Source organism: Podarcis vaucheri, assembly GCF_965113315.1.
Source record: "Podarcis vaucheri genome assembly, chromosome: Z".
Classification (NCBI taxonomy): domain Eukaryota; kingdom Metazoa; phylum Chordata; class Lepidosauria; order Squamata; family Lacertidae; genus Podarcis; species Podarcis vaucheri.
Window position 1 is genome coordinate 17,416,044 of NC_138758.1, and position 21,989 is coordinate 17,438,032.

Genomic DNA, 21,989 nt, shown 5'->3' on the forward strand with positions numbered 1-21,989 from the left:
TTTAGTGGCAACTATCAGCCAGTGACACCTGAGTAAGGATTTATGGTAGTGGTGACATGTTTTAGACATGTCTTCATTTTGGTTCCCCTCATCCCATGGCAAAGAGTGGATTTGGAAGTTCTCATTCTGCTCAGCACTAGCCTTGCCTCCATGTCAACAGAGCTCTCAAAACCCCTTAAGTTCAAATAATAGTGATCATTAACTCGTGAAAGCCATGATGAATACAGTAAGCACAGCAATACCATTGCAAGTCCACACACAAGAAGGAGAAACAAAACAAAATAAAAAAATAAAAAAATCCTTCCAGTAGCACCTTAGAGACCAACTAAGTTAGTTATTGGTATGAGCTTTTGTGTGCATGCACACTTATTCAACATGACTACCTACCTGTAACAAGGAGGAGGATGGATTTGACTTCACCTACTGTTGGTCTCCCTGTCTTCTGCCCTATGAATCCCAATGGGCACCAGACTTTCTGATCTCCAGGAAGAGCTGGGAATGTCCGCTGTGTGAAACGGCAAAGAACCACTCTCTCAGTGTAGACAGTTCTGCGCTAGATGGAACTTTGATCTGACTCAAAAACAAGGCAGCTTTTTCATGTTCCTATGAGATGGCTGCTTCAAGCAGCTGGTTCTTATTACGAAGGGGCAGTCAACTGATAGTTATTTAATTTTTTATAATACCATTGTTACTGTCAGGGAAGGAGAGAGAGCAGCTTGTTGAATTTTCAGCTTGAGACACTAAAACAACTTGATTCATCTTGGGTTTTATGCACCTTGACTTAAAAGAGCAGGGGGGATAGGAGCATCATTTTATCTTCCACCGCAAGCAGTAAAATGTCAAGAATGGGCTCCTCCTTTGCAGATACGCATTAGCACCCAGAATCACATGTCATTGATGTGGAGGGATAGGATCATGTTGCAAGCTGGATTCCGTTCACAGGCTGTTAAATGGCACTGCTGGATCAATCAATTAATGGTAGAAGCAACTGCAGTCCTCACTTAAGCAGAATCCTTCATCAGGTTCTCACAGTGTGGTTGTTCAAAGAAGATACTTCTTCTTTGGGTAGAGGGAGAATCAAATGCCCAAGAGTACAAAACCTTGAATCCCATCTACTACCACTGCCTCTCATTACTTTTTAATGAAATCAGCTCCTACAATCTTCCCCTCTCGGCTTCTAGTGTTGGTAGATAAGCATAGTGCCTTTCTTATCAAAGACATATCCCAAAGTGGAGAATACATAAAAAGGGAACTTCTTGTTACACCACATCCAATTTGTTCTCAAAGACTTTTTTTTCTTTAAAAAGGAAAAAAGAAAAGAAAAAGAAAAGAAAAAAGGTCATGGTAGCTTTCTCCAGTCTAAGATAAATGATAGTTTTGAACAAGAATACAATAGGTACCTGATCTTGTGTTGTTAGGCAAACAGGTTTAACACATATCTTTCCAAAGTACCATAACTTTAAATGATGCCCTTGTGGCTTTGGGTTTAGCTACAACCTTTCCTTTTCTGAAAAAGAGGAAGGGCTGGGGGCTGGGACTGAGCAAAAAAATAGAGGTTCATCTCTTTGTAAGACTAGATTGTACTTCAAGTTGTTTGATGAGCAAGAGCTGCTTTGAATTCTCACCATGCAACAAAATTTACAAAGAATTATATACAGAACCTTAGAGGTCATTTTCTCCCTTGGGTACCATCAATTTCATTGACGAGCAAGATAGGCAAGCTCATCTGTAAGTGTGCGTGTGCACACATAGTATAATTGCATCATTGAAAGAGTCCTGAGTTCTGTTTGCTAACCAGTCTTGAATACTTTCAGGCCCTGAACAGCTTTGTCCCAGCCTGCTTGGAGTCAAAGGCAGGTGGTTAAGAGAAAACTGCTATCGCTCTGGACCTGCCTTGTAACCTGGATTGTCAGACATCATCACCATCATCATTTCATAGCTTTTACAACAAACATGTTTCAAAATGACAAAAGTGAAACTAATCCATTAAAAAACTGGGCTGCACACAGGAAACATTCCCACCCCTATCTGGAGATGCCAGGAATTGAACCTAGGACCCTCTGCATGTGAGGCAAATCTCCTACCATTGAGCTACGGTCCTTCTTCATCAATATAATTCCCTAGTGCTTCCTCTATAATAACCAAAACCCTTCCCCAACCAACCAAAAGATGAGTATCAGTACCGTCATGGCCAAATGATGGTAAGGCCAAATCATATCAAAGTCTTGCCTTTCCCTACTGGCTCAGCAGCTTACAGCTTTTGCCTTCTTCTGATGCTTACATCTGCCCCACCTCCTCCTAGTGGAAAGCTCTTCTGCAGTTGGAAGAGCAGGTGGCAGTGGCAGGAATGGAGTAGAGTTTCTTTGGTTACAGGTGTCTTTCCTCCCTGCAGTGCTCTGGAGTGAGATTCTGGCCAGAAGCTACTCAGCCCTGGAGCACCAGGAAAATATATATATATATAATCACAAATGGGTGGGTGGACTATGATGGACATTAGTAGTGGGAGGTGGGAGGAGGCACTGCCAAAAGAAGGGATTCCATGTTTAGTTGTGGCATATAGTTGCAGAGAATCAGTATCCAAAATTTGGAAATGCTGCTGTTGCTTGTGTGTGTGTGTGTGTGTGTGTGTGTGTGAGAGAGAGAGAGAGAGAGAGAGAGAATAATGCTAATCACAGGTATTTAAATTTATATTTGCTCCTGTTACCCTTCCTTAAATTTCTTTCAGTTCCAGCCTGGGATGCTGCTGCTTATGACCTAGTATGTTAAGGCAGCTTGTGGGGTGATTCCAGCTATTGCTCCATCTTCCTGTTCAGCACATTTTCATGCAGGACAGATGCTTTAAGTTGGTGAAAAGGAGCAGTTGGGATCTGGAAAGGAGAAGATAAACCTGCCCCGGCGCTTGCAAGCAGGGGAACAATGGCAAAATATCCATCACCCCAGACAATATCTGAACAATGTTGGCCATACGCATGAGAAGAAACCTATTACCTAATATGAGTCAATCACTGATACTGTCCCTAAACATTCAGTATCTGCAAAATGAAATACTGAGTGGCACATGTCCCAAACTAGTTGAGATAAATGGGTCGGCTGGCACTGCAGTGCAAACATGCAGGATTAATTAATTGTTTCATTTCAAATACCATTTGCTAATCCTTTATAGGAGAGGCCAAATAGGCACCTTCAGGGGATGTTTTCAGAAGGGGAAGCAACACTGCTCCTGGCACAAGGTACAACAGCTCGGAAGATTCCTTTAATATGTCCTTTGTACCCCATTGCAAGGGCTTTATTCTGCCAGGCTGGCAATTTATCCTAACAACTCTTCATTCCTTTGATCTCCCTCCCTCCCTAGTAGGACTAATTGGGGTAGCCTAAGTTATTCCAGTCATATCCTTCTGGCGTTTGACCAGCTTGTATATAAAGTGCTGGTGCAACCCCTCCTGCTAACAGTCTTTATTCCTTCTGTGGGTGTCTTGACCTGCTTCCAAGTTCTCATCAAAGATTTCTGGCTCCATGATTTGGAATATTTTTCATTTCCTCTCTCTTCTGCCCCCAACCCTTTCCCCAAACATTCAGCAAATGTGATGAAATCTTTCCCACTGCACATTAAAATGAAAAATAGGGGGGAAAAGTTCAAATGCATCTACTGCGATAGAGTTTAAAAGACATAGGCTCAAATTGCCATTCAGCTGTGACAACTTTGGGCTCATCACTTCTCCAGGACTTGTCCACCTTCACTGCTCCCAGATCCTCTTGGTCAATGTCAGGTTTAGCACTTCTCACACACAAGACACGACACACTGGCAGTTTCAAGTAGTTGAGGTTTATTTATCCACAACAGGCTTACAGCAATCCAAGCTTCCCACAACTCATTCCTCACTGTCAGACTCAGTTGACTCGACTGGCCTCCGGCCCCTTCCAAGGCCAGATATACGCCAAGCCCACCCCCGCTTCCTGCTAGTCTTCCTTTGTTCTAATTGCTTGCTCCGCCTCCTACTTCTTGGAGACTCAGGTGCAGCCAATTCTTCCTCCTCGGGAGTTGAATCCAGCCCCCTACTACCACCTGCATCCTGCTCTTTCATCTCTGTGCTGCTGCGAAAACAGGCAGCAATCCAGAGCAATAAGGGCTTATCTCACTTTTGTTGTGTGAACAAATCAAGTTCCTCTGCCTCCCCCCCCCTGCAGATTCCTCTCTGCTGGCCATGTCTCTGACAGTCAGTTATTACTTTCCCTGTCCAGTATTCCAGCTCCCTGACCCAATTATCTGAGTTTAGAACCTCCCATATACTCTCTATCTGCCTTCCATGCTCCAGATCGTAGAATTGTAGTGTTGTAAGGGACCACAAAGCCAACCCCCCTGCAATGCAGGAATAGTTTGCTCTACATGGGGCTTAAACCCACAGCCCTGTTTGGTGGGGTTTATTCCCATAGTAGTCATGGGGGCTTTAACTATTCTGATAAGTGTTGGAACTCAAACTCTGCCAAGAATTTCAGGTAACTGTTAGGTGGGTTTGTAGCTGGTTGACTAACCCAACTCAAAGCATGCTCACTAATGGTACCTCATAATTGGGGAGGGAGGGAGAGTGACAAGTGAGGTGCCACAGGGTTCTGACCTGGGCCCGTTGTTGTTCAACATCTTTATAAACAACTTGGACGAAGGAATTGAGGGCCAGACCACACCTGGAATACTGTGTCCGTTTCTGGGTCCATAATTTAGAAACTGGAACATGTGTAGCAGTGGGCAACTAAGATGATCAAGGGTCAGGAAACCAAACCTTATGAGGAGAGTTGAATGAGCTGGGTATGTTTAGAAGAGACTGAGAGGAGATATGGTAGCCATCTTCAAATACCTAAAGGGATGTCACATGGAAAAGGGTACAAGCTTGCTTTCTGCCACTCTGGAGGTAGGACTCAAACCAATGGCTTCAAGTTACAAGAAAGGAGATAAGGAAGCACTTTCTGACAGAGCTGTTTGACAGCGGAACAGATTCCCTCAGAAGATAGTGGACTCTCCATCATTGGAGGTTTAGACAGAGGTTGGATGGTCATTTGTCATGGGTGCCTTAGCTAAGATTCCTGCATTGCAGGGTGTTGGACTAGATGACCCTCAGGGTCCCTTACAAATCTACAATTCTATGATTCTATGAAAAGCAAGCATATGCCCCTGGTGTAGAAGATATACTTTGTGCAGGAGACTACAAAGATTACAGTGCCCCTTGCCCTTCTTTTTCAGTAATCTAGATCCCACCCCACCCTCACACTTCCACTGACCATCAGAGGAGCAAGGCATCCAGTATGATATTAAAAATTCTCTTAGTATTTCTTCTGCTTTTCTTTTACAGCATCCTTTGGTTTGACATTTTCATGTGCGTAAAATACACTGCAGCCAATCAAGTTGTTCTCACAAAGGTTTACAAAGAGAGAGAGAAAAGTCATCCAACGTACATAATAATAATAAAAAGTCAACAGCAACAAGAAAGTGCTTGGAGTCAAGCTGTTGTATGAACATGGTATGTTTCCCGCCTCTTTCTTCTGTGCTTTGATTAAACCTGCACACACTGCTGAGGCTTTAAAAGAAAACAATGTTGGTGGTTTTGTTAACGTTTTCTGGCAAATAATCAGGCAGCTCATTTATTGCAGTTTTTCTGCCCCAGTCCTTGAATTCTGATAGCGCATGTAGGGAAACATTGGCATGAATTAGGGTTGTGCCGGTAAAATCTACAGTGTAATCCTATTCATGTTGACTTCCAATTAAGAGCTGCACTGTTTGGTGGGGTTTATTCCCACATATGAATGAAGAACATTGCAGTTTTAGATTCCAGTGGTTTGCAGAGCCTCTGCTGTGCATGCAGAAGGTCCCAGTGTTTGATCTTCAGCATCTAAAGGTAGGGCTTGGAGCAAACCCTGGTCTGATGATGTGAGGTTATGTTCCTAACATGAAAACATTGTGGTTGAATCACCAGGACCCAACAACTTTGCTGTAGGGGGTGGTCAGATCTACTCTGCAGGACACTAATTGACTATCCCTGTTTTGAATTGATCCTTCCCAGTTCCGCACTGGTAGATGAATTTCAGCAAGAGGGCCTCCTTAAGGACTTTTTTATTTTATTTTTTAGAAAATTGTGAGATGCATGATTTGGGTTTAAAGCCCTGAACAACTTGGGGGCCAGAATAACTTAAACCTTAAGCCTCAGCCCAGTTTGAAATCATGCAGAGGAGTGCTGCTGTCATCTATGTTACAGAGGCACAACTGACCTTAACTAGAAGTTAGGGGTGATCCTGGGGAACACAGAAGTCCTGGGAAGATGCTCAAGGGCCACACAGAAAGACCTGGTGGTCCTTATTTTTCTCTTGGGCCTGAAGTTCCCCATCTCTGTGGTTGCCCCTCCCACCAGGTGGTATTCAAAGATACATGGTATCTGAGTATAGTGGTTCCTTTTGTTCTTATTTTAGTTTATTTTGATTAAAGAAAAAAATGAGAATTCCCTGGATGCCTAGATCCAGGTTTGGGGCAAGTACTCTTTGGTGAGAGAACCCCAGCAGAGATTTATAATCATGAAACATGCAATAATGTTAAGTGTGGAAATATAGAGTCTAAAATATCCCATTCTAAGTTGTTTCCAAAGTTTCCCACTTCCACTAGCATAAAAAGAGAATGCATGTTTGGCTAAGTTAAAAATGGTTTACTTACAAACTATTCAAAGGTCAGAGTCATGTGGTTTTTTTTAATACAGCAGCAAGAAAAGACAAGTAGTACAACTTAGTTCATATTTGGTCAATATTTCTAAATTATTTGTATAGAAACACATAGATGGCTTGCAAAAGTCACATGGTCTGGACTTGGAGCAACAAGCTCAGACATCCTTACTAGTTGGTTACATGATAAGGTGAGGGTGTGTGATCTAGCTAAGCCTGGCAGGGCAGCTCACTCTATAGTATTAACCCCTTCATGCATTAATTAGACTTAAGCATATTCGTTATATGAGGCTGATATATCCCACTGATTTGAGCCACAGATTCAATGATTATCTGTATTTTAAAGAAATAAATGATGTTTTGTGTTTAAATAGTGTGCTCCACCTTGATATTTTATGATAAGGTAGCAAATAAATAAATAAATAAATAAATAAATAAATAAATAAATAAATAAATAAATAGGAACTCAAGGGGAGGGGCTTGCGAGTTCTATATCTCATCACCTTCAGATTTGAGCTCTGGCAGCTCTTCTTTGGGAAGGAGGATAAATTTGATTCAGTTTGCATTCAAAGGCGAATCTCCCTAATTTGCATTTTCTGAAAGAACACTTGAAGCAGAACACAGTTATCATTCAAAAGTCCCACTTCTCAAAATTTCGCAATACAATTCTCTAGTCAAATAATGTGTGCAAAAATGTATTCGCCAGGGGTAGTGTCAGTTTAAAACATGCCTTCTTCAGTGAATATTCCATAGGTAAATGCATTATACTAGAGAAAAATGCTTTGGAAAAATGTGTCTGTTAGGCAAAATTGCATACAAAAATGTGCATGTTAGAGAATGTCACACTAAAATGTTGATGGATTTTTATGAAGACTTTTAAAATAAATAAATAAATAAATTGCAAACTGATGTGGAAATGTGACGAGGAGAACTGAACAACACTGGGAAACTGGGAAATTGAGAGAAACTAAATTAACAGATTCACCTATCCCCCATCCCACTCTCCTTGACAGAAAACGTCAGCCCTACAGTCCCCCAAATGAAATCCTTTTCAGACTGCTTTATCCTTGGTAGAAAGTTCTGCCAGGAATCACAGACTTTAAAGGTTGGATAAGCAGGATGAGAGCACAGATGGTGATGCTGCAATCTCAAGCACCGCTTCAACCCATTCATACTCCGCTTTCTTTAAAGGAAGAGATAAATGTAAAATAACTAGAAAGCCTTGCACAAAAGCTGGCTGGCTTCTGACACCTTTGCTGAAGGCTTCTGAATAATCTCCAAGCCCAAATTTGTTCGCAGACACTATTCAAAGCTTTGGGGGGAGAAAGTGTTCACCCTTTTGGCTTTTATGAGCAAATTTATAATCGTCGCACGCTTTAAATTGTATGTGTGGAAGAATTAAGTGTATGTAATTTCTTTCTCCTCTAAAAAAAATACATCTGTGCTGCTACAGGAGCCTGCTGTGAATCCCCATGGAGCAAAATGAATAGGGAGCATAGAAACATGTTTTTCTTTTCCCTCCCTCCCAGTGTCGGGAATGAACAGGCACTTCAGCAGAGGGCAAGCCTGAAAACCAGTCCCCTTTCTAGAACTCAAATGTACTCTTGGAGAGGGAAAATAAGGTGGTAGGAGGACCAAATCCTAACCAGCTAGGCTTTGAGTAAATGCACTGGTATTACCGCTGCCGCCACCATTCAATAGCAATCATTCACTATAAGAAGAACATAAGAAAAGCTGTAGGTGAGACTAAAAGTCCAACACCCTCTTTCTCACAGTGTGCCAGCCAGGTGTTTGCAGAAAGTCCACAACAGGTGAGGAGAGAAGCAGCATGGCATGAATGTGGACAACCTTTTCAACCTGAGAGTAACATTTCCTTCAGGGAGCTGCAAAAGTGAGCAGAGCATCCGGTTGCGTGGCGATTTCCCGCCTCCCCCCAGTGAAATAAAGACACAGGACACAAGAATTCAGGTTAATGGGTCGAATTAGGCCACAACTTTACTGATTACAGGAATTGAGCGGTATTGGCCTTAGGCATTGCTTCTATCTACTAACCGGCTAAAAGCCGGAAGGGTTAATCACCGGGGGGAGGAGTCCTGCTGAGGCACGTCAACTAGGACCTCCCCCGATATCACTTCATGGGGGCGTGCCGGGGGCCCACACCTCCCTAGGTTTAGGACAAGGCCACGCCCCCCAGAATCCTTTCCCAGACTACCCTTGTTTGGGGAAGGTGATGGCGCTCCTCCCCCCTTCATCTGCATAACAATGGGTCTGTACCCTGACCAATGCCTAACTGCCAATCAAGCAAAGGTTCGCCGCCAATACCCTCAAACCTATAACCAATCCCTAATCTCTGCAGTAATATCGCTCAGCCAAACATCATTTCCTGCGTCGGAAAGATGCACGCCATCGTCTCGGTAGAGGGCCACCTTGGTATACTGGATCTCGGGGTGGTCAATGACACGTCCCCCCACGGCCACCACTCTACACGCCACAGTACGCTGCAAGATTTTCCGGGCTCTATTCACCGCCGCAGGGGAGCGAGAATCTCTCCACGTGCGCCTCTCTAGCAAGGAAGACCACAGGATGCTAATGCCGGGGTGAGAGGTAAGTATTTCCTCAAGGTCTCAAAAAATGTTCCATTGCAAATTGATGGCTTTGTGGTATGCTAGGTCATTTCCCCCGAGTTGTATTACTAAAGCGTCTGGGGAACCTTGGTTGTCACTTTTTTCTTAACAATCGGCATGAATTTGGCCCATTGCATCCCTCTCCTAGCAATCCAGGTGACTTCAATGTTAGGCGGTAAACCGAGTCTTAGCCCCAAGCCTGAAATAGCGGCCCGCTTAGCAGCCCAATGCACGATACTGTGGCCCACAATCCATATCCGCATTCTCGTGTCTCCTAGGAGGGAAATGAAACGATAAAGGAAGATCAGTAATCGGGTCTTTTATATCATAGGTCTTGTAAGCTTCAGGTTTATCGAGTCGTTCTAACATATGACTTGTACGCATCGGATTTCCATCGCCCCATGTCTTTAATTCTTTCAGCCGAGAGGCCCATATGAACAGCAGTAGTAGCCGCCCCAATCTTGAAGGAGTGAGCTGCAAATTCTGCTGCATTAAGGCCGCAAGCTGCGATTGCCATCCGCATCACCCGTGTAAACTGGTGCCTAGTCAGGGGGGTACCATCATTATGGATTAGTAAAGGACCAGGCAACCTAGGTCTCAAATATAGGAAGTGCCTAGTATCCTTCACCAGGCAAGGTCCTGCTTTTCCTGTTGGTAGTAATCTAATTAGGGCCCCTTTCCCTTGCTGGTCAGTCTTAGAACTGCGGACTTGTACAATCAGGTCTGCACGTGAGAGGGTCAGGTCCTACAACAATATACCCCGATGCACATTATCCGGGCCTCCCTCGCATACCACCTCCCCTATCCGAAGCGCTCCAAAAAATGCGATGGAATAAGCTGCAGAAAACAGTCGGGCCTCGAATTTGGACCAGGATATAGTTCTCAATTTTCTATGAATTTGGCTAAGGATATCAAATGTGATGGGTTTCCTTTTGTCTTTGCTGGGGGGCTCGAGCCTGCGCCAACCCTCAAGCACTTTGCGCACTACGAAGTCTCTGCATAGGTCTGTGGAATAGACTGCTTTAGAAAAGAAGGATATAGAGGCTGACTGAATGTTTAAGGTTTTTGATGCCCTCCCTAAGTTTTTTAAGATGTAATTAGTATTTTAGCGCCTCCCGCTTTGTGGGGGGGGGTGCGGTATTCGGGTTGCCTGCTTTGTTACGAAAATTTATAAAGTCCACCCAGGCCTTCGCATATGTTTTCTGAGTGGATGGCGCCAGAGCTGCCAATACTCACATCATAATTTCATGCTCCCAAGACTCCATAGGTGCTCCGGGAAAGGCTGCGGCAAATGCTGGGCCTCTGGCGCTAAAGAGCGAAAGTGATCCATCTGGAAACGAGACAGAGCATCCGCGATGTCATTATTAACGCCTGGCACGAACTTGGCAGAAAAATAGATGTTGCGTTGGAGACATAACAGGACGAAGGAACATAGAAGGCTACCCACCCTTGGAGAGCGTGAGGGCTGGGTTGAAAGGACCGCTACTACTGCCTGATTGTCGGTCCAGAAGCACACCCTGTGGCTACTGAAAACCTCCCCCCATAAGTGAACTGCTACTGCTATGGGAAAGAATTCTAAAAAGGTGAGGTCCCTTGTGATGGGTTTTCCCTGCCACTCAGGAGGCCAGCGTTGGGCGCACCACTGCCCCCTGAAGTAGACCCCGAATCCTAGCGAACCTGCTGCATCGGACTGCACCTGGAAATCGGCGTGAAGTAACAAGGTGTCCTGCCAAAGAGATATACCGTTATAGTTGCTCAGAAAGCGGAGCCATACCCCCAAGTCGGATTTGACCGCACTGGATAGGCATACCCTATGTTGAGGGGCGCACAGGCCCGCCGACAACCGAGCTAAGCGGGCACAAAAAGGGTGCCCTGGAGATACGACGCGGCAAGCAAAATTTAGATGCCCTAATAGAGACTGGATTTGTCTAAGAGTAACTTTTTTCAGCGGGAGTTGTTTTCAGCGGAATTGTTGAATCAATTCATTAAGAGCGACTAATTTTTCGTTTGGCAACCTGGAAGACTGCTCTACTGTATCCAGCTCAATGCCTAGGTACACCATTTTGGTGGCAGGGCCTTCTGTTTTCTCTGCCGCCAATGGAACACCGAGTTCGTCGGCCAGGGAAATAAACAAAGTCAGCAAATTGGAGCACTGGGGTTCTGTAGCTGCAACGAGAATAAAATCATCGAGGTAATGCAAAACTCCGCTGGTGCCTGTTCTGAATCGAAGTGCCCAAATCCAAGAATGTACTGAACGCTTTGAAGGCCGCACAGGCCACGGAATAACCCATAGGCATGGCTTTGTCAATAAAGTAAGACCCTTCAAATCTGAAGCCCAACCATCGGAAATCCTCAGGGTGCACTGGGAGGAGGCGGAAGGCTGACTCAATATCGCATTTGGCTAGCAGAGCCCCCTTCCCAAACTTCCAGATTAGCTTAACCGCCTGGTCGAATGACGCATATTTTACAGAGCAAAGCTCTTGGGGTATGGCATTGTTAACCGAACCACCCCTTGGATGAGAGAGATTATGGATCATGCGGTACTCTCCAGGGGCCTTTTTGGGAACTATGCCGAGGGGAGAGATGTGTAATCCTTTGATAGGAGGCTGGCTAAAGGGGCCAGCCACCCTCCCTGCTGCAATTTCTTTTTGGATTTTCTGTCTGGCAAAACCGGGTCACCTGTGAGGAAGGAAAGAAAGAGGAGGGGCCTCGGCTGCAGCCGGGTTAAATAGCTGAGGCCCCGCCCCCAGTGCCAGGCAATTGGCTGGCCCAGGAGAGAGGTGGACTGGGATTCCCTTACTATCGCGGGGCTGGAGCCAGCCCCGCGTGTAGGGGGGGCGTGAAGCCCGCAACCCCACCTCCTTTGTCAAGTGCGGAAGTGGCTTTGTCTTGAGATACAGTGTGCCTCTTGGGAGTCAAGTAAAACTGCTGTGTTAATAGCATAGAAGTGACCTCCCTGGAGCACAAGCCTGGGCAGTGTGTGTGGAGGTCCTGGGCTGCCCAAAACAAAACAGAGCAATACATTTGGCACCACCTTGGCTGCAGGAATTGTACAGGAGGCATACAAGGCACCGTCCAACTAGGGACTCAATATCTGTGTAGGGTCTAATGCTTAGCCTTTTCTTCTCCTGAAGATATCCTGTTGTGCCACAGCATCCACTCTTCAAAGATACAGTACATGGCCTTTGAGTATGGTGGTTCTGTTGAGCCATCATAACAGCTGTTGATAATTAGTGTACATCAGATTCAGATGAATCCCAAATCCCAAGGCAAAGCAGGATGCCTCAGAGGACTGTGGAGCTAGTCTGCAGGTGACATCAATCATAACGGGGACCACTGAAGCACTTCATGGTGCAGACATCATCTATGAAAGACTGGGAAGAAAGGCAAAGGAGCTGGTGGGGGAGGATTCACAACTGTCAGCTGTGGGTGCTATGTAGGTGACTTCTGCACTGTGCTATACCAGCTCCTACTGTTTGTCTTGGATATTAGCATTTCAAATTCCTCTGTCAGAATTTGGGGGTGCATGACGCAATGGAAGCCAGGAACATAAGTATGAAAATGGGCCAAGCCATGTGTTCACCAAGCTGTGATCTTGATTCACAATCTACAAAGGGTTTTTTTCAAGTAGGGTCTTGAAACATGCCTATGGTAAGGGAATGGTTGTGATTCTGATAACATAGTTAACCTTAGTCACTTTGTGTTTATTATCAGTTCAGAATCTGGTTTTGAATAGTGATGGATGACTCAGTCTACTTCTGGTCCATTTCACTTTCAGATGTGTTCACCCGTAAGTCCATATCATCCAATTTCTTATTGATCTGCATTTTTTTTTAAAAAAAATCCTGCACAAAATATAAATAACATGTTACCCTCAAAATATAAATTGTTAACGCTTATTTTTCTCTTAAGCATTTCTAAATGCTTATTATTATTAAATGCATTCTCTAAACATATTTTGATATGTGTGTTGTCTCGGCCAATAACTACTTTGCTATATTTGGAGAAGTTCAATATTAAATGAATTGCTATATTCTGATCCTCACATCAGTCTGGGATCAGGTCAGTTTCATTATGGAATTGATAAGGACCAAGTCCCCCCAGCACTCTTAATTTTGAACGTCAGGCATTTAGGTAAATGGAACACTGAAATTCTGTTTAGTTGGAAGATAATATATAAATCTTTGCAACACCCTTTATTTCTCCTCTATTTCCCCCTTCCTCCTTCCCTGACTCTCACTGCCTTGTCTGATTTTCATATTTATCAAGTTTGTCATTCCAAAGCTAAATGTTTTCATCCTGCTTACTTTTCTTTTCAGATTTGTCACAATGATGTTGTGGTTTATTTTTTCTTCTCCTTCAAATCCTAGAATACGGCACACATAAATATTCAGAAACTGTCATTGGGTGGTGGGGAGAGATGCTCATCTGTATCCTACACAAAAATGTCACCTCAAATATTTCCAGTATTTTTAATCAGCAACATCACTGAAGCTCATCTAGGTAACATACACAAGGTCTGAAAAGTAAACAGCATTTCTCCCCCCATGTTTCTCCTTTGAAACATAGCAAAGCTTTGCAAATTAAGGGGCATCCAATTACACCTAAGGCCAGCCTTAACAGATGGTCCGAATAGCAAGTGCTAGGAAATTGTGCCCATGAAAAGGGAGTTAAAAATTACTCACTGGAATGTAATGTAAGAGATAGACTGTACTGAACATAGTTGACTTTGGTAGTAAAGGCTGCATAAATGCATACAGCGCATGTGTAGATGCAGCTATCTTTCCATTTGAATTAGTTTCTCAGTACCAAACTGACTGTAACAGGAATGGAAGATTTGTTGTGCATGTTAAACCTATTGTTCGAGTAGAAGCAGCACACTGAACGGGAAAGATGGAAAGATAGATTCTCTCAAATATGTTAATAATTCTACCCTTTCCCCCTAATGTCATAATGAATCAGGTTATTTTAAAACCGATTGAGGCTGAGCAATCCGCCCCCCCCCACAATAATCCAGTCACAATCTGAGCAGGGGTCATCAAACTTTTTCAGCAGGGGGCCGGTCGACTGTTCCTCAGACCTTGTCGGGGGCCGGACTATATTTAGAAAAAATAATAATGAACGAATTCCTATGCCCCACAAATAACCCAGTTGCATTTTAAATAAAAAGATACATTCTGTTGTTGTTGTTGTTGTTTAGTCATTTAGTCGTGTCCGACTCTTCGTGACCCCATGGACCAGAGCACGCCAGGCACTTCTGTCCTCCACTGCCTCCCGCAGTTTGATCAAACTCATGCTGGTAGCTTCAAGAACACCATCCAACCATCTCATTCTCTGTCGTCCCCTTCTCCTTATGCCCTCCATCTTTCCCAACATCAGGGTCTTTCCCAGTGAGTCTTCTCTTCTCATGAGGTGGCCAAAGTATTGGAGCCTCAGTTTCACGATCTGTCCTTCCAGTGAGCGCTCAGGGCTGATTTCCTTCAGAATGGAGAGGTTTGATCTTCTTGCAGTCCATGGGACTCTCAAGAGTCTCCTCCAGCACCATAACTCAAAAGCATCAATTCTTCGGCGATCAGCCTTCTTTATGGTCCAGCTCTCACCTCCATACATCACAACTGGGAAAACCATGGCTTTTACTATACGGACCTTTGTTGGCAAGGTGATGTCTCTGCTTTTTAAGATGTTGTCTAGGTTTGCCATCACCTTTCTCCCAAGGAGCAGGCGTCTTTTAATTTCGTGACTGCTGTCACCATCTGCATTGATCATGGAACCCAAGAAAGTAAAATAAAAAAAACGAAGATCATGGCCACTGGGCCCATCACCTCCTGGCAAAAAGATACATTCTACTCATGTAAAAACACGCTGATTCCCAGACCGTCCGCGGGCCGGATTTAGAAGGTGATTGGGCCGGATCTGACCCCTGGGCCTTAGTTTGCCCACCCATGATCTAGAGTCTCCTCCATACTTTCCTTTGCTCCACGTTTCTAGGCACAGGTTTGGGCTTTCCAGGTCCTTGTATGAGTGTACGGTTTTGTGTTTTTCTGCCCTGGAGCCTTCCCTGCAGAAACCAACTATTTAGCACAGCATTGGAACAAATGGCAATCTGCAGAAAACCCAAATTGCCATTTGTTCTAATTGAACAGTAAAGATTGGGTTTTCCTGGGGAAAACCGTGGGGGGGGGGGAATCAGACATGGACTGGGAAAGCATGGACGTCTGCCTAGAAAGTACAGGGGCGGGGCAAAAGATGAGCATAGATGAGCCCTCGTGTCAGGTTTGGAGTCAGATGCAGGGCTCCGCTGTCAGTAAAGTTAACTCTTTAGTCAAATAAGCAACGTACAACTCAGTAACACTTCCCAGCAGGTGTTTCCCCTATGGAGGGTTCCCAGGACTCAGGGTCCCTGCCTTCCACCCTTTCTAAAGCTCCTCTTCTCCTGGATATTTCCCAAGCAGTCTCAAACTGTATCTGCACACCTCTGCCCTCTGTTCAGCCCTCCTCATTTTTCTGTGTGTTCTTTCTCACACATATATAGTTGCAATGCTCTTCTGAGTGCAAAAGGGGGGACACATTTATGTTTATTTTTTTTTTTTTTTTTTTAAAAGCATGGGGCAGAGAGCAAGAAATGCACAACAGTGGGTTCAGGGGGCAACTGGCAAACTTTGCTCATGGCATGGGCAGAGACAGAAAAGGTGCAGATGAAGGAGGTGAAAGAGGAACGACCAAACAATGTGTCACAAGGGAAAGTGCATGTCTTTCTGTTCAGGAGCCTAGAAAGGAGTCAAATTGGAAGGGGAACATGTTTTTATTTGGGTTTTAAGGGATTTTGCATTTGTTCCAATACAGCAGTAAAAAAAAGGAGTTTTTTTGCATTTTTGCGTTGGGATATAAATGCAAACGGGATGCGGGTGGCGCTGCGGGTTAAACCACAGAGCCTATGACTTGCCAATCAGAAGGTTGGCGGTTCAAATCCCTGCAATGGGGTGAGCTCCCATTGCTCGGTCCCTGCTCCTGCCAACCTAGCAGTTCAAAAGCATGTCAAAGTGCAAGTAGATAAATAGGTACCACTCCAGCAGGAAGGTAAACGGCGTTTCCATGCGCTGCTCTGGTTCCCCAGAAGCGGCTTAGTCATGCTGGCCACATGACCCGGAAGCTGTACGCCAGCTCCCTCGGCCAATAAAGCGAGATGAGCGCCGCACCCAGAGTCGGTCACGACTGGACCTAATGGTCAGGCGTCCCTTTACCTCTCTAAATGCAAAGCTTTTGGAGCTGTGCTACTGATCTGATACAAATTCAGGACAAATGGAAGTGTGGACAAGTGACATTCTCAAAGTCCTGTTTATCATTGTCAGAATCTCTTTTCAAAAGGGTGTGTTCATTGAGCATCTGCAGAATACGAGAATAAGGATTGCCAGCCACAGCACCCACCACCAAAACCTTTAAATATGAGGAGACCCCTAACCACCACAAGCAGACTGGAGCCCTGTGCATTCTTTACAAAATGTATACAAACTTTTCTGCTGAATCAATCTCAGCCTAATGTCTGTGGTAGAAGTTTTGACAAATTTCAGCACAGCACTCCCACTGACCTGAATTCAGTTTTATGCTCCATTTTGTTCCATTTAATTCTCAAAGGGCTTTAGTGTTATGTACTGAACCACACGGGAATTTACTCATAGCTTGAAGACACATTTCCTTCATCATTGAAATGAAACAGTTGGCAAACGTGCATATGATTAAAATATAGTATGACCACTAGAGAGCAGAAGGAATTCCTTGAAAGGAGCTGCTGGTGGAAAGATAGAGCTTAGAACAGGGGTTCTCAAAGAGTGTGGCGCCACATTGGTGTAGCAGGAAGGGATGGCAAGTTAGGAAGAAAGATTCATTAAACATTTTACTGTAGTCATGCTGGCCACATGATCCGGAAGCTATACGCTGGCTCCCTCAGCCAGTAAAGCGAGATGAGCGCCGCAACCCCAGAGTCAGTCATGACTGGACCTAATGGTCAGGGGTCCCTTTACCTTTATATAATGTAGATTATATTTTATTTATTTATTTTTGCAGAATATGGATAGATATCTTTTCAATATAATTTGTTTGTCTCAAATTAGACCCAATTCTCATTGAGAACCTTACACCTCTCATTGAGTTTGTATACATACTTAAGGTACATAGGTAAGAGGCTTGTGTATAATTATACTTTGGGAATGATTCATGTTCTTATGTAGCTGCATTGTTTTATATAATCTGGATGTCCCATGATCATATTATAAAACATTTCTTATTCTTATTTCTTATTTCTTTCTTTGTTTTATTTCTTATTAATAAAAAGTTCAGTGTGGCATGAGGAATTTTTTTTTCTGAAAGTGTGGCACAGAGAAAAAAAATTGAGAACTGCTGGCTTAGAGGTTGGTCGTTAATTCTATAGATCATTCATGAAAGCAATTGTTGCCTTAAGCATCTTCACATTGCACTGGTACAGACCAGAATATGTCTCTTTCTTTGTACTTTCCCTCTGTGTGTGTAATAGTTGAGGCTGTGTTCTTAGTATATTTCTTGAAATACTGTTTTAACTCCATAGAGATTAGCAGTGGTAGAACATTCCCATCCATTTCACTGAACATATTCCCCACCACCATTGCCACCTGTCCTGACATGTACACTTTTAAAATCTAAGCCAAGGGACAAATGGCATGAAGTTTGACAGTTTGCTTCTGATATTGCAATGTAGTTGTGAAGCCAGCGCTTCTCCCTTGATATGCATCTCACATTCTGTAGAACCAAGGCAATTACTGAAATTTGGATTCTCCCTGCTTAAACCCACTGAATGCCTATAAGCGGAATGACTGAATCGCTTACAGCCATTCAGTTTCATGCCACTCTTCTGAAGGGAAGTAAAAGAAAATACATATGAAAGAATAGAAGGGGATGGGCTGAAGGAAGTAAACAGGGTCTGCAGAAGGCAATTAGCAGTTGCAAAAAATAGCCATCAGTTGCTATGGCAAAATGTTTCAGGAGTCGGTAGATGAAACTATGCCTCCGATCTAAGGGACTAAAAATATCCATGGAGGAGTCCACTTGGATCTTGATTGATTTGTAAAAAGGCCATTGTTCAGAAGAACAGCTTGACACAATGTGTATTTGCGTTTTGTTGTGCATCCCTACATTACAATCTCCTACCTGAACACTTGAAATTTACAAGCTACATTAGTTGCTATATTTGTCACCAGTGTAAAGACGTTAGCCAGTGTCTGAATTTCACAACACCTTTTGGACAAACACTGAAAGGAGGTGGGAAATAATGCACAAAGGCCAAATAAAGATTTCCCCCCACCCCACCCTTTAAAACTGTGGAACCAGTTTACACTGTGCAAATGGACTCTATGTGAAATTGTCCCATTAGAATTCAGAGCTCTTTTCTCTTTGTGGAACAATGATGTGTATATATCATTGTTTGAAATAGTCAGATTTTCCAAGCTGTTAATTGCTCATCGTTTTGCTTTTAAAAGCACCATCAATTACAATTTGATTACATTGTAAAAAAGGAGGGGGGTTTTCTTCTTCAATTTGCATTTTTGCCAACAGAACTAAGGCAGCTTACCCAGAGGCCTCTAAAGGTTTAGTTACCTACTGAGAGTTAATCCATCATTGCCTGATAAATCCACAGGTGCCTTGGCACTCAAAACTATCTTCCACTCAACCCTCCTACAGATACATAACCTTAGACACATTGCAGAGAGTAACTTTCAATCCATTGCAGCTTTAACCCCGCCTACAGCACAAGATCTTTTTGCACCAGACGTTCAACCTGATCAGGCATTCTTGCTGTATGAAGTGCTTCTTCTCACCACACATAGCTAAGCAATGCTCCCACAAAATACAGTGATGACCACTAACTTGGATGGCATTAAAAGAGGACTAGACAAATTCATGTAGGAAAAGACTTGTCAATAGATACTAGCCATGATGGCTGTGTTCTATCTGCATGGTTGGTGCCAGTGTACCTCTGAATACCAGTTTGTGATAAGGACAATAAGTGAAAGTGTTGTTGCACTCAGGTCCTATTTCTGGGCTTCCTATAGGCATTTGACTGACCACTGGGGGAACAGGATGCTAGATTAGATGAGCATTTGATCTAGCAGGGATCTTCTGATGTTCCCATGTGTTCCAGTGTTAATTAACATGGGAGCAGGAAGTGGGGACCTGCCAAGTCACCCTGATCCCTAGGCTTCATAAAGAATGGAATTGCCTTGTGAGGATGAAGCCTTCACCTGTGCCTCTAGATATGCAAAGCTTGCTACAGACAGTTGCACTCTTCATGCAAAAGCTGCCTGGGCATCATGGGAGCAAAAGGCCACCCAAACAGGGCTTTTAAAGCCCTGAAGCAGCCTGGGAACCGAGCACTTATTTGGCATGCCAAGGGTTCATCACTATCCTTTTTTACATAGTGGACAGCCACATAAAGGCAATAAATACCTTGCTTTTCCCCTCCCCATTAACTGGTGCAGAAAGTCACCTGAGCTTGGAAGGCACATAAACCCAACATGACAAGTAGCTATTGATAGACTTTTGCTCCATGATTTTGTCTAATCCCCTTAAAAGAAACCAACTAGCAGCACAATCCTATGCATGTCCACCCAGAAGTAAGCCCCATTGGCATCAATGGGGTTTACTCCCATTTAAGTGGGCATTGGATTGCAGCCTAGGTTAGTGACTACATCTGATGCCAGAAAATTTCATAAATCAGTGAAGTGCTGTGTGAAGAAGCAGAAACAACCCATCAATTAAAATCTTCTTTTCAGGTCCTTATTTGGGTATCCACATCTTTTGAAGCCAAGCATGTGACTTCTGGATAGAATGTCTTTTCTCTAGCGGTTTCTAAGTAAGAAACTGTCTCCCCAGACATGCTCATTCCTGGTGAGCCGTAGGGACAGCGATTTTATATGGACACTCAAGGAAACAATAAATGTATTTTTGTTGGGATTATTTATCTGGTTTAAATGACTCTCCACAGAGAGCAGTGTTGTTGTTGTTGTTTTGCTGATGTTAGTAAAAGGACTTAACATAGTATGTCAAGTGATTTTCCTTGCTAGATATTTTTCTTTTAGCACCCAGAGTTAAGGGAGATGTTAGTATCGACAGCTATTCCAGTTGGTTGGTTTGTCCTTGTTCTGCATAACAAGGTCCATTAGCTACATTTTAAAAATGCTTGATTACATTTTAATGTTCACTTCAATTACTGACCCTACCTGATAAGAGGTAGAAAAGCAATCTCATTAGAATGAGGTATGTGGGACTTAGAGCCACATTATTTTCTACATAGAATGGGAAGAGGATGTGCCTATGAAAGCTGAGGGGAATACGAGTCAGGGTTTGAATCACTGTTATGCTAAGTATGCAGTGGAGCATGGCCTTCCTTGTATTGTAGCTTCCACTTTAGTGTTGCTACCTTGATCTTCCAAAGGAGGTTGGTCTAAAAGATCAGGCTAGTGGCAAGACTGAGCTCCCTGCAGGCTTCGGCAAAACTGTTGATGAGACTCTGTAGAGTGTGCTTCCTCAGAGTGTGCTGTCAAGGCTGTGTCATCTGCAAACAACATCTCTCAAATAAAGACCCACTGCACTTTTGCCTTGGCGTTGAGACATGTCAGGTTGAACAGATTCTCCATCACTCCTTGAATGGAGGTACACATCATCTTCACTTGAGCTGAAGGCATGTGAAAGCACCAGGGAGATTACCACTTCCCTCTAGTGGTAATCCTGAGAGTTTTAGGTTACTAATATTGTCAGAATGTATAAATATATAATATGAAAATCAATAAAAACAATTGCAAAAAAGAAGAAGAAAGAAAGCACCAGGGAGAAGAACATTCCAAAGATATATATGGATCAAACCTATCCATTCTTAAGGAAATCAGCCCTGAGTTCTCACTGGAAGGACAGATCCTGAAGCTGAGGCTCCAATACTTTGGCCACCTCATGAGAAGAGAAGACCCCCTGGAAAAGACCCTGATGTTGGGAAAGATGGCGGACACAAGGAGAAGGGGAAGACAGAGGACGAGATGGTTAGACAGTGTCATAGAAGCTACCAACATGAGCCTGACCAAACTGCGGGAGGCAGTGGAAGACAGGAGTGCCTGGCGTGCTCTGGTCCATGGGGTCACAAAGAGTTGGACACGACTAAACAACAACAGTGAGATAGGAGTCCAATGTCTCTATTCAGACCAGGTCTCTCCATGGTTTTAAGTTTAGTGATAAGTTGTAATTCACTATATATAAAATATTTATATTTTTTTTGAAATATAACAGTAAAAATGAAAAAGAAAAAAGAAAAATACAAAATAAAAACAGTTAAAAACATACATTTTTTCTTTTACTTATTTTCTTTTAACTTATTTCCCAGACCTCCTCATAACTCCCTTTTTTGTATTCCACTTCAATTTATTGGTTCAGTAAATCCTTACCATTAGATTTTAACCCATTTATAACCCTATTTTCATATTCTCTTAAATCATTACAGCTGGAAACCCCTTAGTTGCTATCCAACATCATTCTATCATTCATTAATTTTACAATATTTCTGTAGATAGTCTTTAAATTTCTTCCAGTCTTCTTCCACCGACTCTTCTCCCTGGTCTCGGATTCTGCCAGTCATTTCTGCCAGTTCCATATAGT